Source organism: Globicephala melas, chromosome 5 (assembly GCF_963455315.2).
Source record: "Globicephala melas chromosome 5, mGloMel1.2, whole genome shotgun sequence".
Classification (NCBI taxonomy): Eukaryota; Metazoa; Chordata; class Mammalia; order Artiodactyla; family Delphinidae; genus Globicephala; species Globicephala melas.
Window position 1 is genome coordinate 70,692,514 of NC_083318.1, and position 13,001 is coordinate 70,705,514.

The window sequence follows — 13,001 nt, forward strand, 5'->3', positions numbered from 1 at the left end:
ACAAAGATGATAAAGAGTAGTTTTTGAATGTATAAAAATAAAACTGTCAAGTAATTGATAAGTTTTTAAAAATCTAATTAAAATATACATGCTTATCATGGGGAAATAAAGGAAGGCAAGGTGATCTAAATTCCAGCTCCATCACATAATACGAATATGTTGCCTTGAGGGAGCCATTTAACCTCCTTAGACCACTTATCTCTAAAAGGGGGTGTGCAGGTTGTTATAATAATGCTTATAAAGTACCTAACACTTGAGAAGTTCTTAAGTATCTCCAATGACTTGCAGCTCATATTTTCAGGAGTTAATTTTTTGTGAAGATTTATATGAATTTGACAGTGTTCTACCTTCAAATATTTTAAAGAGAAAGAAAACCTAGCATATGATACTTCCTTTGGGGAAAGACATCTGCCAAAGGTATTGTTTTGACTTCTAAAAATGAACGTGAAGATAAACAACAAGGACCTACTGTATAGTACAGGGAACTATATTCAATATCTTATAATAGCCCTTAATGGAAAAGAATCTGAAAAAGAATACATATACATATATATATACATATATATATATATATATATACACACACACACATATGTAAATCAACAAAACATTGTAAATCAACTATACTTCAGTTTTTAAAAAATGAACTTGAAACTTGCAGAAAGGTAGTATTTACTATGTTGTGATATTCAGATTAGCAGAACCATATTGCCAGGCCTTATTTATTGTTATTTTTAACTAAAATAGCATCTTTAACTAAAACTATATTTAGTAGAATATTCATTTATCTGTCAAAAATACAGAGAAATCAATAAAAATACAACCATCAGTTGTAACTAGAAAGCATGTAACATGAAAAACAAAGCAAATGCTGATGCTTTAATAAATCAAAACAGAGGTATAAACATATGTGAAAATACAATTGTAATTACCACTGAGTTCTTACCTTTGGTTGCTTAAGCAATGTATCTGTGTCTTCTAGAAATGCAAGTCAGTGGTGTATCCTAAACAAACAGGGATATAGTGTAAATCTGAACATTGTCAAAATCGAGGTCCTAATTTTTTTAAATAATAAATATGCTGATCTTTTTCCTTTCTTTAAAGATGTACAAACGGCTAGTTTTCTTAATCATTCCCAAGGAAAGAAACAGTTCTGTGGCACTGACAAAGGAGGATTTTCATGAGTCAGTATTGGATTTGCGGATTTATATACAGATGAAAATAACAGCAAATCACTATTATCCTTGGCTACAGCCCAAGCTTATTAATATGTATGAGAGTTAGGGATAAAAGGGGTTTTCTCAGAACTACACCTCTTAGAAAATTTGCAAATAAACTTAACCAAAGGTAATGTTGACTGATGAATTTTATTGAAGTTATATTTTCAATTCACCCAGCGTTACAATCTGGAAAGAATTATCTAGGTTTTTACAAAGTGTGGCTAAATTTTTAAATACAGTGCCATCACAATAAAAACTACTGAAATATAAATAGGGTGCACTTATTTATTCATTGGTCTGTTTATTGTGTGTTTTGTGGAAGAACTGCATGTCTGAAACATATCTGGTCAGAAATAAAAGAGGATGAGTCTGAGCTTCCCTGAAAGAATAAGTCATACTTTAGATGTGCAAAAAACATTAAGATATGCCAGTCCGTGTCTAAATGTTATTCTAATGACCTAAAAGTAAATTTCCCTCAGAATTTTTAATGAAATATTTGACAGTGTATATACTCACAAAACTTTTTTTTCTGATTTATTAGCCACCGAACAACCCAGTAACGTTTACTGCCTCAGTTAAATGGCTTCAGATTCCAGTGGGGCTAGTAAGCTCTTAAAAGAGGAGATACCCAAGACGCCTGGCAAAGAAAATTAGCAGAGTACTGAGTAATTTCAGAAAATTGGCTTTTGGTTCCAGAATTTTAAAAATAATATTTTATTTCTAGTTATAAAATAAAGCATGCTTCATAAAATTTGCACAATACAGAAAGGAAGAAAATAAAACATATATTCTTACCATTCTGAGATAATCAATATTAACATTTTGATTTATACATGTATAAATATAACTGTACCCATATAATTTTTAAATAAAATAATTCTGATTTCATTTATTATCATTTTTACATTACTAAATATCTAAAGCATCCTTTTAAAGACTGCATAATATTCTATCATATTCCATTATTCCATGATTTATTGATTGATTTTCTTGTCATTGGATATTTCCTCTGGTTAATTTCAAAATGAATATTCTTATTCTTAAACTGTTATGTACACCTGTGATTATTTACTATTTTCTTAGAAATGAGATTACTAGGTTAAAGTGTATTATCATTCTTATGACTTTAAATTTGTATTGCCAATATAATTTCCAGAAAATCTGTGTTAACCTGTTCGACTTTATAAAGTTAAATAAGTGTAATTCACTTGTAATTTGTTGACTTCTTTCAATTTTTCACTCATCAATCAATATTTTACCAAATACACTATTTTGACTTTTTTGCAATGTTGTAGTTAAACACAACCCTTTAAGCTGCTAGTGTGTGTGTTTTTGATAAATCAACTTATTGTAAACTTCCTCCAAACTAACCAATGCGGCCACTTGTGTCACAATTTACCTTTATGCTAAAATGTTATTGTGTCAGTCTCATTATATTATGCTCCTCTTTAAGCAGAGTTACATAATCTGCTTAGGTAAATAAGCCACTTGCTCTGAGTAATATTGCTGGACCTTAAACCCATCTCTATGAAATTACTTGTAAATATTTCAAAAAGCACAAAATGGTGATAAATGTTAAAATCACAGGTGTAAAGGAAAATAAGTGATGAATAGACAGACAAAGAGAAATTCTCAAGACAGGAAGGAATTTAATTTTGCTCAATGCTAAATAAATGATTTAAACCCCAAAACTGTGATACAGTATCTGTTTCATTTTATAGAGGAGGAAATGAAGGGTGGGACATGAAGTCATTTACTGAAGGTCACAGTGGCTAGTATAGCGTCAGTTAGCTGTGGTTCACACCCAGATAGGGTTGCCAGATTTAGCAAATAAAAATACAATATAAGTGCGTCCCAAATATTGCACAAGACAAGCTTATACTAAAAACTTATTTGACGTTCGTTTGAAATTCAAATCTAACTGGATGTTCTGGTTTTTTATCCGGCAACCCTAAACCAAGGTCTATCTAACCCCAGAGCACCACACTGCCTTAGTGATCTGGAAGCTAAGAACATGAAAAATCAGGTCAAGCCACCCATTTTGGCAACATGTCTGTAACAGCAACAGCAAAGAGCACTATACATGAGAAACACTGCTGTTTCTCACCAACTGATTCAATTTCTCATCTATAAGTTGGTCACACCTGTAAACCCTTTAGCACATTACTTGCACATAAGTGCTCAAAACTGATAGTTTTTATTATTACCTTTCATATTATGTCTTTCACATCTAAGAACTTTTCTCCTTGAAATATTTTAAATGCTCCTTAATCCTTGGTATCTATCATTCATGAAAGTACTCAGACCCTCTGTGGACCTCCTTAATATACTGAGTTAGATATTACTTCCTGGAAGTAAGGGTTTTCAGAAAATTATACTTGTTATCTAAAATGAAAGGCCCTTTTGTTCTTTTTTTCTGCGGTATGTGGGCCTCTCACTGTTGTGGCCTCTCCCGTTGCGGAGCCCAGGCTCCAGACGCGCAGACTCAGTGGCCATGGGTCACGAGCCCAGGAGCTCCGTGGCACGTGGGATCTTCCCAGACCAGGGCATGAACCCGTGTCCCTTGCGTCAGCAGGCGGACTCATCAACCACTGCGCTACCAGGAAAGCCCAACCCTTTTGTTCTTAAACTCAATGTTCACTTTACCTCTGCCTCTCTTACACCAACTATGGCCACGTACCTTTTGGTGGAGTGGTTTCTGTGACACCATGCTAGGTTTATAGGAGGAGGTTTTGGAGTCACAGGCCAGGTTTGAACCTCAGCCCCATCGTTCACTAGCTCTGGGACTTGGAGCGTGGTAGTGAACCTCCTGGACCTCAGTTTCAGTCGCCATGGAATGGACATGATAATATCTTGCAGACTGTTCTGAGGATTAAAATGAGATATAGTAATATGAAGAATTTATTACACTTCCTAAAGCATGGTAAACACTTGATAAGTGACTATTACCATAATTTTTAAAAGACAAATAGCAGAGTTAAGCTTTATTTTACAATAATTAGTTTACTGTCATAAATTTGCATGTTTTCTTTTAAAAGTTGAAAATACATTTTCTTGGAAATTCCCTGGTGGTCCAGTGGTAAAGACTCTGTGCTTTCACTGCCGAGGGCCCGGGTTCGATCCCTGGTTGGGGAACTAAGATCCCACAAGCCACGTGGTGCAGCAAAAAAAAAAAAAAAAAGAAAGAAAATACATTTTATGGTTAGGAAGTATACTAGCGTTATTTAGAGCAATCTTTTTCTAGTCTCACCTCATACACGAAAGATGTAACTAAAACAAATATACCTAAAGATAAAACAAGATGACAAGATTAGGAACTTGCTCCCACATACAGCTATGGGATATTCATTTCATCATGGATTGCTTGTTATTTGAAACTCTCTTAAATGATTCAATGAATTAAATAAAAGAGTGGAAGCAATAATTCTAATAACCTTTCTTCCTCCTGCCAACTTAACTCCTGGTGACCTCATAAAACTTCATAGAACTGGCCATTATAAACTAGTTCTTCCCCCAATGAATCACACACAACACAAACACTTCACCTCTTTGGAATGACTCATTTGTTTTATCTCGAATGCACCTTCTCTTACTAGCTCTCACACTTCCTTCATGCACTTTTCCCATTCCAAAACTGTAATTAAGGATGAACTGAATATTTTTGATTGTCGGGATGACACTTATTAGTTGTGTAGTCTTGGAAAAATGATTTAACCTTTCTGAGCCTCAATTTCCTTATCTGTAAAATGGAAATATAAAACCTCCCTCAGTAGGTTTTTGTGAGGCAAAACGGAGCAAAATTATAGCATATGATACAAGAGGACACAATAATGTGCTCTCTCTTCCTTTCACTTTCCTCTAAACTGGAGCTTTTCAGCATATTGCTTAGGCCTTACCTGTATTCAACATGTTGCAACTGAACTTTTGATAGCCAGGTACATGTGGCCATTAAATAACTAACAGGTAAAGATACAGAGCCATTACTTATACCTTGTTTCTAAACAATTTATTATATAATTCTAGCAGAGTGACCAAATGAAATAATTCATTTCTGTTTTTTTTAAATGTAAGTCTGTGTTTTCTGTGTAGAGTACTTAACAATGTGAAATAATAATCCTTCATAAAGGCATAGAACTCATTCAACGTATAATTCCCAAGCACCACACTGTGCTGGGCGCTGTTCTAAGGTCTGTGAGCACACGCAAGCCCTTCCTTAAAGATTATACACAGGAGGGAGACAGGCAAAGGAAGAGATGCTTACAACACAGCGTGATTAAGTGCTGAGGAAGCACATACAAGGAGCCCTAAGATTTGGGGAGGAAAGGAGCTGGGCGAGAAAACTTTTGGGGAAAAATTCTCTTTGCTGAAATTGAAGGTAAGTAGAAATGTTGTTTTATATATACAACACACATATTAGGATATTTTTCTGATTTACCCAAGTTTAAGAGGGTAAGAGTATGTTTAATTTTGTTTTGTTTTCCCCTTCAAAGTATGATTAGCTTGACCCAGTCTATCTATCAATGGATTTCTTTTCCTGGGACCTGCAGTAACCTTGACTGATAGAAAGAACATAGCCACACTGGATTATCTGGTTACTAGGCTACTTTTAGTCTGGTTCCCAGCCTTGCTTTGTCAGCTCCCTCTAAATCTTTATAATCCTATTTAAACTGCCTCTAACTATAGATGCTCATTTGCATGATATTGATTCTTTTGTATTTTCATTTCAAAAATTGTGTGATTCAAGGGATTCTGGCTCTTGGTCCTAAATTATTAAATATTTGATTGTCTTCCAGCACACCAAGACCTGCAGTCAGAGTGGTCAATGATGTCTCCTCAGCACTTATAACCATAATAATTAAATCTCATGTAAGTCATTGTTTAATGTCTGTCTCCCCTATAAGAACTGTAAACTCCACGAGGGCAGGGACTGTGTCTGTGTTGTTCATTACTGTATCTCCAGTGTCTAGCTCAATGCCATGCATAGTCATTCATTCAACAGATATTCACTGCCAGGCTCCCATCTAAGCACTGAGAAGTCAATAGTAGATGTAACTAAGTTCCTGTCCTTGTGAAGTATACATTCTAATGGGGTAGGAAAGACAATAAACAAAGCAGTAAACACAGAAGAAGCCAGATGGTGAGTAGTAATATGATAAAGCAAGGCAGGGTGATAGAGAATGGTGTGGGGATGGGGCAGGACTGTTTTAGATGGGGTAGTCAGGGAAGATCTCATCTAGCAGAGATCTCAAGGTAGGCACAGAGCTGGTCATGCCCAGTCCTGGGGGGAAGATCCTGCCTCGTAAGAAAACATGTGCCAAGACCAAAGACAGGACTGTGCTTCCAGTATTTAAAGAACATCAAGGAGGCCAGGTGGCTAAGTTAGAGGAAGCAAGGGCAGGAGGGGTAGGAGTTAAGGTCTTAGAGGACAGATCACGTGGAGAACAGTTAGGAGGCTATCAGAGCAATTCAGTGAGAGATGGCAGTGGTGCAGACCAGGATGGCAGATGTGGAGGTGATGAGAAGGGGATATATTTTTAAGATAGAGGCAATAAGATTTGCCGATTGATTGGATGTGGGCTGTGAGTGAAAGAGTGGAGTCAAGGTTGACTTTAGAGTTTTTTAGACCTAAGCAACTAAAGAAGAGGTTGCAATTTAATGAGATAGGAAGGACACCAAGAAGAACATGATGGGGATAGAGGGACATGGGGGGTTCTGTTTGGAAAATAAGGCATTAGTGCATGTCAGTGCCTCAGTAACACTGAAATGGATGGATGAAAAACTTATGTATTTTCTTGTACCTGTACTTACTTTATTAATCGGGATTCCAGCAAGAGGAAGTGGAGGCTGTATAGTGCTGAGAGCAGCAATATTGATAAAGAGATAAACAGTAGAACTGCCTTCCACTGCCCTTTGAACGTGAAGGTTCTCAAACAAATTCCATTGGCAGAACTTGGGGGTCCCGGACCCCATGATACCGTAACATGATTTGGTATATACAGGAAAATGTGTTCTTTTCTGAGATGATCCATGATTTCCATCAATTTGCCTCCCCAAATAGCTAATATGTATCAATATACTAATTTAATATACATTTATTAAGTACCTGTTAACTCTTCTTTATTTAGTAAACTCAGAGTCCAAAATATGTAAAATGTGCAAGATTGAGAAAACGCTATTGTTCTTATTCAGTTAAGAAAAAAATAATGGGTAGTGTTACATGCCAGGCAGGGGGGTCGGGAGTGTCCATAAGATCACTCACTATGAGAGTCAGTCAGGAATATCAGCTTAGGATGTTAGACACACTTTGGTTCAAATTCCAGCTCTTCCGCTTGCTAGTTGTGTTACCTATATGGCAAGTTATAAAACTTCTCTATTTCTTATCATGTGATATCACTTACGGGTGGGATCTGAAAACCTGATACAAATGAATTTATTTACAAAACATAAATAGAAAATAAACTTCTGGTTACTAGAGGGGAAGCAGGGGAGGGATTAACTAGGAATTTAGGATTAACAGACACACACTACTATGTACAAAAGAGCTAAACAACAAGAATCTACTGTATAACACAAGGAATTATATTCAATGTATTATAATAACCTATAATGGAAAAGCATCTGAAAAAGAAGATATATACACACATATATATAAAACAATCGCTTTGCTGTACATCTGAAACATTGTAAATCAACTATACTTCAATTTTCAAAAATGAAAAAAAAAGAACAAAAAAACTCTATTTCTTAGTTAAAAGATCTATCTAAAAACAAGGTCCTACTCTATAGTGCAGGGAACTATATTCAATATCCTGTGATAAACCATAATGGAAGAGAATATTTAAAAAAAAGAATGTCTATATGCGTATAACTGAGTCACTTTGCTGTATAGCAGAGATTGGAGCAACATTGTAAATCAAGTGTACTTCAATAAAAAATAAACAAAAGCTTTGAAACACACAAATATATACATGTATATTATATTTTATATATATATATATTTATATATATATATAAAATATAGTAAACTGTCTTCCACAAATGCGGTGCTCAATGTATGGCTAGATTTCTGCTAATGAGCAAACTAACTCCTTAATTATAATTTAGCTTCTCAGGTAAATTTGTTTACAGGGAGAAAACACACTAATTACAGATTATAAGCATCCAATCTGTAAAACCAGACCCACTGAATGAATAAATAAAATAGAATTTTAGAACCTACATAGCCACAGTCCTACCCCTAAGAATTGCACATACCAAGTTATCATCTTGCTATTGTAACTGAAATTACAAGACTCTTCATAAATTATTATGCAATTTAAAATAAATAAAATATGTATTATTATGTCTGAATTTAACTGACCTTAAAAACTGACAGACTTTTGATTAATTCTCTTATATATCTAGAAGAAGCTGAGTAATGGAATTTTAGCACCTGACGTTAACAGCTGCTTGGAATATTGAAAAGTTAATAGACTTTGGAGTTAAGCTAATGTAGACTTGCACCCTGGCTCTGCCAATTAGCAACAGTATTGAGGTCTTGGGCCTCTGTTTTTTTCATGGGTATAATGGTAGGGATCCTTTTTATCAGTTTATGGTAATCAGAGATAATCTACATAAAACTCTTCCCAGAGGTCTAGCACAAATCAGGACCTCAACTATGATAACTATTAAGATATTATTTACTGAGAGATAGTTCCTGGAGTTCATTATCAATTAATTAATGATTGACTGTTAGAGTATCAAATTTCTAGTTAAGCAACATAATTAAATACAGAAGGGCTCAGAGGGATTCAGAGCAGGGCAGGAATCTATCAGAGAGAGGGGGTTGTGCTCTACTGACAGTAGTGCCAAGTTAGATAACACTTCTTTTTTTTTTTTTTTTTTTTTAAAAATTTATTTATTTATTTTTGGCTGTGTTGGGTCTTCGTTTCTGCGCGAGGGCTTTCTCCAGTTGCGGCAAGCGGGGGCCACTCTTCATCGCGTTGCGCGGGCCTCTCACTATCGCGGCCTCTCTTGTTGCGGAGCACAGGCTCCAGATGCGCAGGCTCAGTAGTTGTGGCTCACGAGCCCAGTCCCTCCGCGGCACGTGGGATCTTCCCAGACCAGGGCTCAAACCCGCGTCCCCCGCATTGGCAGGCAGACTCTCAACCACTGCGCCACCAGGGAAGCCCTAGATAACACTTCTTAAGTCATCATAGATTTTTTATTAATTTCTATGTGGAGAAACTTTGTACTGTTTGTTTGTCAAAACAACTCACAAAATGATGCTTAGGTTCAGAAATAAATCATGAATTTTAAATATCATGTTCGAACATTGCATTAGGCTCCCACAAATCACCTGAACTGTGGACTTAGCTTTTGCTCACGAAAAAGTAGCTTGACTCCAAAATGAGCAAAATATATGAAACAATTGTCTTCAAAATATTGGGCAACAGGCAGCACAGGAGTGTGATACTTGAGAAAGGGTGAAAAAATGAGTTGAACCCTGCTCAGAGGCAATGTATGAACTGTGGCATAAGAAACCAAGCAGAGCCCTACAGTCTTGCTCAGCTGAGGAGTCAGAAATTATCTTGGAGACCAAAGTAGCTAGAATTTGCAGAGCAGAGTACTAGAGAGGAGGAAGCTGTGTAGAGAAAGAGCTCCAAAAGTCTGCGGAGGGGTCTTTTCAAGTCTTTGGTGGAATACTGCACATGCCTAGGCTGGCACCCCACAGCCTGGGCAGTGAAAAACTGCCAGGGAACTAAATGTTAAATAATTTCCAGAGTTCATACAGACCGTGGATATAATCAAGTTTCTACCTGTCAGCGTGGAGAGATCTCACTGAACACCCAAGCATTAATAGAGTACACAGGAAAGCCACACTTTAGTAGTAGTGCTAAACTAGATCTAGAGTAAAGGATATTTTCATCTACCATAACAAATCTTCAAACAAACTTGTAAAGGATCCAGCTAATCTCCAAGTAACTCATCTCCCTTTCTCTCTTTTAGGGAGGCAACAAAAATCCAAAAACTTCACAATGTAACTTTATAATGTTTGGCACTCAGTCAGAAATTACTAGACACAGAAAGAAACAGAAAAATGTGATCTATAAGAAGGAGAAAAGTCATTCAATAGTTGCAGATCTAGAAATGACAGAGATGATGGAATTAGCAAACAAGGACCTTAAAATATGTATCAGAAATATGCTCAGGAATTTAAAATAAAATGTACATAATGAATAAACAAATATGAAAGACATGAAAAATAACAAAGGGAACTTTCAGAAGTTAAAATTAGACTATCTGAAATGAAAAATTCATCAGATATCTATTCAGTGGAATAAAGAATACAGAAGATAGGCTTAGTAAACTTGAAGACATAGCAATAAAAGCTGACCAAACTGAAGCAAGAGATAAAACATCAGAGACTATATTAAATGGCTCAACATAACTGGTGTCCTAGAAGGAAGGTGGTAAAAACAAACATTTGAAGAACTAATGGCCAACAGTTTTCCAAATTTGATGAAAAGTATAAACCTACATATTCAAGAATCTCAAAGAACCCACACAGAATAAATACAAAGAAAATCACACCAAGTCAAATAAAAGCCCAATTACTGAAAATAAGTGGTAAAAATATATATTTTTAACAGCCAGAGGGGAAAAATAGGTACATTACATACAGTGGGGGAAAAAAACAAATGAATAGTCATAGCCTTCTAATAGAAACAATGTAAGCTAGAATACAATGGAACAATATCTTTGAAGTGCTGTAAGAAAAGAAATACTATCAACTTATACTTCTGTACTAAGGAAAAAGAGCTTTCAAAGACAAAATAAAGACTTTTTTTTCCCCAGACAAACAAAAATGGAGAGAAACTACTGCAAGCAAATCTCCACTATAAGAAATGTTAAAGGAACTTTTTGAGTCTTTAATCCAACCACATCAATAATTACAAAATATGTAATCAGACTATAAAGGCTAATTAAAAGCAAAGATTGTCAGTTTGGTTAGAAAAGTAAAATGTAACTATATTTCATTTCAAAGAAATAAGTTTTAACTACAAAGATAAGTTAGAAGTAAAGGGGCAGAAAAAGGTATAACATAAATTCTAATAATAAAACAGTTGGTTTTAGCTAAATTAATATCAAAGTAAATTCAAATCAAAAAGTATTACTAAAAAATAAACAGGGACGTTTAATAATGATAAAAATGTAAATTCATTAAGAAGACACAATAATCCTACTTGTATATGCACCTAATGACAAAGCTCCAAAAATTCATGAAGCAAAAACTGACAGCACGAAATTTATAGTCAAAGTCAAATTACAGGTGATCTTAATACTTCTTTCTTAGCAACTGATAGAACAAATTTCAAAATTGGTAATAAACTGGATTTTGAGCTACCAGTTTAACCTAATTGACATTTATAAAACATTATACCCAACAACTACAGAATACACATTCTTTTCAATTTCACTTGGAACATTCACCAAGATAGAGCATATGCTGGGCCATGAACCAAATCACAATAAATTTCAAAGGACTGTTATTATACAGAATATATTCTGTGTGAAAACCAGAATTAAATTATAAATCAATAACAGAAGGATATCTGGAAAATCACCAAATATTTGGAAATCAAGTAACACATTCCTCAATAACCCATGCACCAAAGAAAAAAATCACAAGGAAAATTTTAAAATGTTTTTAACTAAATGATAATAACAACACATCAAAATTTGAACACCCAAAGTCATCTAGGAATAGGCAGTGAAAGAAAATACATTATAAAGGTTTTCAAGGCAACATTTAAAATGGGAGGACAATGACCTTAAATAGGCTTAAATACTTTTTCTGAGTGTTTTTCTCTTTATTTGCAGAACTAAAAGAGAAGAACTACATAAAAGTTCCTCCTACCTAAGACAGACCTTAATAAGAAACTAGAATTCGATTTTTATTAAAAAAAAACCCTCAAAGGTACATTTTTAGTTTTTTTTTTTTTAATATCCAATTAGCAAATGGGTTAAGAGCACAGACTCTGAAGCCTTAGTTAACATCCCAGCTCCACCACTCACTAGCTATGTGTCCATAGGCAAGTTACTGAATCCCTCTGTGCCTCCCTTTCCTCATCTGTAAAGTGGGGATTAATGATATCTATCAGTATGATAATTTTAAAAGCAAATATTTATAAAGTGCTTAGAATAATGTTTGCCCATATAAATGTTATATATGTGCCAGTTAAATAAATAAGTAATAAATAAATACTTTGGATCACTGTCTACAATCATCACCAATCTTTGATAAAGGTAAAATTTCCAAGTCTGATGTCTAAACCAAACGTTTAAACAGAAATCTAAGCTTTAAGGTTTGTTATCCAAATTGGGCATAAATCTCCCTCCCTTCCAACTTTCACCTATTCCCCTCCCCATGCTATTCCTTCTCCACCAAGCCAATCACCTGTGAAAGTGTGTGCCTTGTATTGCTTTGTTCACTGATCTTAACTCTTCACTCAGCCTAAGAACAAGAAAAGCAAGATTGAGGCCTCTGCTGTGAAACTCCTAGGTAAAAAAGTTAATAGCACTGCTCATGATTATCTAGAGCAAAGGCAAGATAAGCAGACAAGAGTTATTTCCTTCAGTGCTGAAGCCCCAGAGCACAGAGGCACCCCATTCCTGTGGTGAGGGTTTTAGCAGGAATTATGCCGTGTTGCATAATAATCGGCTACCAAGTCTTCCACTGAATAGTTAGTTAAATCATTTAATCTCACTCTTTTCCTCTGATCCTTCATCTGTAAACTA